At 50.0% G+C, this 6,500-nt stretch overlaps 1 pseudogene; it reads right to left on the reverse strand.

Annotated features, from left to right (window-relative positions):
* Nucleotides 1-5,000: 5,000 nt before the first annotated feature.
* On the reverse strand, nt 5,001-6,108 carry LOC119328466 (annotated as a pseudogene).
* Between the last annotated feature and the right edge of the window lie 392 nt (nt 6,109-6,500).

Raw genomic sequence — 6,500 nt, forward strand, 5'->3', positions numbered from 1 at the left:
CGTCGAGGGTCGCCGAGCGGTAGAGGAAACCCTAAATAGCAAGTATCGTGGGTGTGAGATACATGTGGCCGTCGGTGTCGGACACTACATCCACGTCCCACAAGTGATGCGGGTTTCCTCTACCGCTCGGTGACCCTCGACGACCCTCGTTCCCGATAAAAAAAGAGGAAGAAGAAGAAAAAAAAGAGGAGAAGAAAGAATAGAGGAGTAAGAACTCCTCCATTCTTTCTTCTCCTCTTTTTTTCTTCTTCCTCTTCTTTTTTTATCCTTGAAGCGTTGTCAAGGCCACCCCAAACCCTAGAGAAGCAGCGTCGAGGCCACCCCAAACCCTAGAGAAGCAGCGTTGAGGCCACTAATTAATATTAGTTCTACGTTTGCCACTAATATATCCATCTGTCATGTTTGAATAATAATTGCCATGTTGTCAATATTTGTAGAAACTATGGACACAACCCGAGACAAAGTACAAGAAGAGTTGTTGGGGGACATAATCGCACGAGGAAGTGATGCCGTCGTCTCGTTGTTTCTCAACGACACCGATGGTCTAGAAGCAGCTGGCTATGAGTATGATGGCTCCGGTGCCCTAATGCCGGTGCAAGAAGGAGACCGTGAGGACGGCTTCGGTGACCCAATGCTGGTGCAAGAAGGAGACCGTGATGACGTCTCCGGTGACCGAACCGAGTCCGGCCAGGTATATACATTAGTTAAGCTTCTGCTGACTAGCTAATTGATGCATTCATTGTTTTGGTATATACACATATTACTTAAGTCTTTGTTCTTTTTTCTAGCCCTTCGGATCGAGCACAACTTCGGTAAAGAGACGAGGCCTGAAGAAAAAGTTGAGCTCGGATGAAAAGTTTGAGATCATAGCAATCGCGCCCGACGGCCAACCGATTGAACCCCTCCAAACAAAGAGCGCATTTGTTGCTCAGTGCGAGGTTTTGGTTAGGGACAAGATCACGATCAGCATCCAGCAATGGTTAAAGCCGGCTACAGAAGACCCTGAGGTGTCTTATGTCAATGATATGCAGAAAAACGATCTTTGGACTGAGCTGAAGTCAAATTTCACCCTACCGCCAGAGGATGATCCAAAGAAGCCAGTTAAAGAGTAATTAATCAAGTCTTTTGCTCTTAAGAGGATGGCAGAAAGAGCTGAATAAGTTTGTCGAAAATAAAGAGACACCAGAATTCAAGGGCAAATATGAGAAGATCAGAGATCACTGGCCCGCATTTGTGGCCCACAAGACATCGGAAAAAAGTAAGAAGATGTCGGCGACAAACAAGCAAAATGCTGTGAAGAAGAAGCATCACCATCGCATGGGGTCAGGTGGCTACCTCGTAGCCCGGCCTAAGTGGGCCAAGACTGAGAATGATCTGGTTGATAAAGGGATCGAACCAGAGACAATTAACTGGCCAGACCGTTGCCGGACTTGGTTCTTCGGGGCTGGCGGAACCTTGGACCCTGTAACAGGGAAGTGCATTTGGACGAATGATCAAATGGACATACCAGTCATGAAGCTTCAGCAGTATATCGAAGCAGCACAGCAAGGGACGTTCTTTCCAGACAGAGAGAACGACGAGCTCACAATGGCCCTCGGGAATCCTGAGCACCCTGGACGGACACGAGGCACGCCAGGCTCCATTTCGTGGAAGGTTGGGTTTCCGGATGCAGGCGGTTACAAATCCCAGGAGAGGAGGAAAAAATTGTAGCAGACCCAAATGCAGGCGCTGCAAGCAAGGGTACAAGCGATAGAGGAACGAGAAGTAAATCGCAGCAAACGTACTGCCGAAGCTTCCCCCGAAGCTACCCCGCCATCTCAGCGAAGAAGCAGCGTGGCTTCCACCGAGCTGCTTCAGCCGGAGCATGCCTTGACGGCTCCTGCCAGCTATCCCGTGGATGCTATCACGGAGTCTCAAAATTGCCACCTTATGACGCAATGGATGAATTTGAAGGTCAAGGCGGCTGTTGGCTCTGTTTATCCTACTGAACTCGGCGCAACTTTTCACTACCGGCCGATTCCAGAAGGATATGCTAGGGTGATCGTGGATGAAATAACGGAGGGATTTGAGGACCTCTAGCTTGACCACCCTACCGGTGAAGGGGAGACTAGGCTAGGGTCTGCTCTGAAGACTCCATGCCTATGGCGGAAGGAGCTCATCAACCTTCCGAACTGGACGCCTCCGCCTCCTCCTCCTCCTCTAGCAAGTCAGGGCACTCTGCCTCCACCGCCTCCTCCTCCGGCGAGTCAGGGCACCCCGCCTCCTCCACCGCCTCCTCCTCTGGCGAGTGACGACCAGGGCACTCGACCGACTCCTTCTCCGGCGCGTGGCGACACTCCGCCTCCTTCTCCGCCTGCGCCGACGCGCCCGAGCAGCCAGCCTCCTCCTTCTCCGCCTCGTCAGCAAGGGCCGAAGAGACCTGCCGCCGCTCCGGCTGCTCCGGCGCGTCGTAGTCCTTCTCCTCCGCCTCGTAAGCAAGTAAAGAAGACAACCGCTCCGTCTGCTCTGCCAGCGTGTAGCAGTACCAGAGGCGGGAGGAAATACAGATTCGGTCCTTCTCTGAAGACTCCAGAGAAGTTACCATACAAGAGGACCCTGGAGGAGAACGCCGAGATCGCACGAGAAGAAGTGAGGAACTACTTTGAAGGGGTGAAAGCAAAGAAACATCCACCCCCGGAGGAGAAGGTAGATCCGGTGAAAGCGAAGCGCACTCTGGCTGCCCTGACAAAACCACCCAAGTCTCCGCCGAAAGGAAACTATGAGCGCATTATTGGAAAGGAATTTGCCGAAGCGGAGCGGTCGGGGAGTACTGTCAGTGATCAAAGGTTGAAAGAACGACGAGCTGGGAAACAAATTGCCCAGCTCGGCGAACAAGCGAAGTAATCGTGCCCCCCGCTCAAGGTGCCTAGCGACAACGTCACTAATGATCCAAGGATGGTGCCCGGTTATAGCAATCTTGGCGATTACCTGCCCGACGATGTACATTATGATTTCATGGAGGTGCAGATACAAAGATACGAGTACGTGAAGCCTCTCGTCAAAGATGAAAGATCTCTATCAACGATGATGCGAAGATTGCATGATTGGTACTTGAAAATCTGCAGAGACTCTGGGGGGAGGAGTACTTTGTATGTGAAAGTTAAAAAGGAGCATGACCTCGTTGGAATTGAACTGTTGCCTGTTCCATTTGAGGAGTTCTTTCAGTTTTTCAATCAATTGGCCTTCGATAAAACAACGGTCACCTGCTACTGTTTGTAAGTAGTACTACTTCTGTCATTAAGTCTCTCTATATAGCTCAGCTCTTTCATTGCATGTATTTATAATCATCCTCACTATATTATGCAGATTGAATATCGCCGAATTAAAGAAAAGACAAGTCGGTGATATTGGGTTCATTAACACATATCTCATAGATGCAACTCAGCTTAAACTTCATGCCACAGCTACCGAGGCCAACTTGCTACGATCGTTGGTAATAAATGAAAACAAAGATATAATACTCTTTCCTTACAACTTCAAGTGAGTGTTACTGTCTTGTGCGTATCCGGTTTCCCTTATATATTAGTCAAGGTTATAGTAATGTAATTGATGAGTTATGCATGCGTGTGCAGTTACCACTATATTCTCCTAGAGATTAAGCTTGAGCAGGGACTAGTAACCGTCTTAGACTCAAGACGAAAAGATCCCCAGGACTATGCGGACATGACTCAAATGCTCGAGAAGTAAGTTAAATCGATCATTATCCACCATATCAGCAACTTTGTTCATTTCCTGATATATCAAGTAATTGTTTTCTTTGTCTGGCAGGATTGGAAAAAATTCTCCAAAAAAGCTCCAGGACTCCCGAAGAAGCTGCAATTTAGACACCCGAAAGTAAGTACTATAGTAGCATGTTCCGCGCATCTCCTATTGATTCAAGCACTAGTTTCATCAATACCATTTGGCATTCTTGCTTATCAGTTTGATTGACCTTTATTTCTTGTAAAGTGGTTGTGGCAGGAACAAGGGAATGATTTCTGTGGATACTACGTTTGCGAGTCCATCCGCCACACGACCTGTGAGCGGGGCTACACTGACGAACAATATGAAGTACGTAAATAACAACATTCACAATTTTATTTTATTACCATCATTTGTGTTGAGTTTCGTTCATTCATATATATATGTATTGACCCTCTTCTTCAAATTAGATGTTTCGGAAGCGGGATGAACTCCTAGCACCAGCTCGCATGCGAGCAATTCAAGAGGAATTGGCGGCATTCTTTCTTGACCACGTGATCGCTGAAGACGGAGAATACTATGTGGACCATGAGTCCGTATGATTATATTTATAAGAGATAATTATTGTATATATGTAGCCAGTAGTGTCGAATAGATATACGAGAACTTGTTGTTCGACCAATCTCTCGGAGAAGGAGAGGTGGTCGATATCACTTATCTCTGTATGCATATATGTTCATGACGATCTTCTGTTTCCTTCGTTTGCTTACTAGCTAGCTAGCGTGTCTAGTCCTCTCTATACGTATGTATAGTACGTAGCGTCGACCAAGCACGGACATAAGAGAGGACACTTCTCTCTATTAATTATAGCTAGCTAACATAATATATGAAATACCTAAATTAACCCCCCAAAACCCCCAAACCCCCCTCCCTTTCAAAAAAAAAAAAAACAAAAACCCCAGCCACAGAAATGTTGACGTGTGGATGCTTATTGGTCCCGGTTGGTGCCACCAACCGGGACCAAAGGGTCTCCTGTCTGGGCTCCGCGCACATGCCACGTGGAGGCCCATCGGTCCTGGTTCTGGATTGAACCGGAACTAAAGGGGGAGGCATTAGTACCGACACTTTAGTCCCGGTTTAAGAACCGGGACAAAAGGCCCTTACGAACCGGGACAACAGGCCCTTTTTCTACCAGTGAAGTTTGGGGCCACAGGTACTCAAGAGTAGTATGTAGCATCAACATCGATGTGACCAACAGGTGATGATATGACAAACTAGTCTGAAGAGTGAAACACCAGTTTTACCCAGCCGATGCTAACATGCAAAAAAATGTATTTTGGGTACACTAGCTCGTGGAGCCACTTCCTCCCTCTGGAACAAGGGTCCTGCCAAACAGCTTGATTCCTCCTTGGGCTGTCGATGCTACCGGAGGCACAGTATCGGAGACTGCGCAGAGCAGCCAGAATGGCCCCTATCCCATCAATCACTAGTTCATCACAGAGGATTTCTGACAAGGAATTACGGCGGTTACCTGGAGACTGCGCCATGTAGTAGCCCCTGGTACGACTGCACCGATGGTGCCTCTTGCAATCACGCCGGACGCCGAGCCCTGTTGCTGAACATGCACCACCTCGTCCTTGGGTAGAAGGCGAACCGGCATGTCCACCTCCCAGTCTCTCTCGGCAGCGGCATCCACCACCGCTCGCGGCACAACGAACGATTCCACGCCGCGGCCTGGGTAGTACGTGACGGTACAGGCGCTCCCTTGGATGGCCAGCTGCGACGCCTGTGCCACCTCTTGACCTCCCCAGTCCCTGTTCACCGGCGTGGCGCGACGTAGGTCGACGAGGATCCGGCCGTCGGGGCAGCGGACGAACACAATGATGTCGCGCACGTTGACACCCTTCTCGCGCACAAGATTCTTCCAGTACCTTGACAGAGAACGCATCGTGCCCCGATGCGCATGCTCCATGTTCCACGAGTTGCCGCTGATGTCGTGCAGCAGCAGGTCCTGCTTGTCCCCCCCGGCCTGGAGCGGCGGGAACAGCAGCTCGCACTCCTTGGGCACGTGAAGATAGGACCTTGCCCAGTCGGCCTGCGGTATCAGCTTGGCGTACAAGACAAACCTGCCCGGCGCGGGGATGTCGATGGCCGCAGGCGGAGGGTTGTGGTGGGGGCGCAGGGTTCCTCGCCATCTGTGAAGTACTCGACGGCCGTGACCTCGCAAGGGACGCCGTGGGCGTGGCCCTCCGGCGCGGCGGGGAGATGCGGCCACTGCTCGGCATGGCCCCGAGCGAAGTAGAAGACCTCTGTGCCCGGCGGTGGGAGACGAGAGAGCGCGACCACGGATGAGACCCAGCGGCCGTCGACGGCGATTTGCGCGGCCATCGGTTGAAGCTGGGTGGACGACGGTCGGGTGCGCGGAGCAAATGAGTCTATGCTGCCTCACAAACGCAGAGAAACAGCTGCTTTCTCTTTTCGGCTCAGACCGGCCAGGCATGCGATTTTACAGAACAGCCCGCGCTGGCGCTGGCGCTGACAGACACAACCGGAAGCCTCTCGAACGATCTGGAAATGCGATTTGAACTGCTCCTCTATTTACTCATTTGTATTTTACTAATAAAGCTAATCCATTTACTCTTGTGCTAGTTACGTACTACTCCCTCTGTAAACTAATATAAAAACATTTAGATCATTATTTTAGTATTCTAAACGCTCTTATATTAGTTTACGGAGTGAGTACTTGTAAATCTTAGCCACCATGTTTACTAAGTTAACAG

The sequence above is a fragment of the Triticum dicoccoides genome, chromosome 7A (assembly GCF_002162155.2).
Source record: "Triticum dicoccoides isolate Atlit2015 ecotype Zavitan chromosome 7A, WEW_v2.0, whole genome shotgun sequence".
NCBI classification, from domain to species: Eukaryota; Viridiplantae; Streptophyta; class Magnoliopsida; order Poales; family Poaceae; genus Triticum; species Triticum dicoccoides.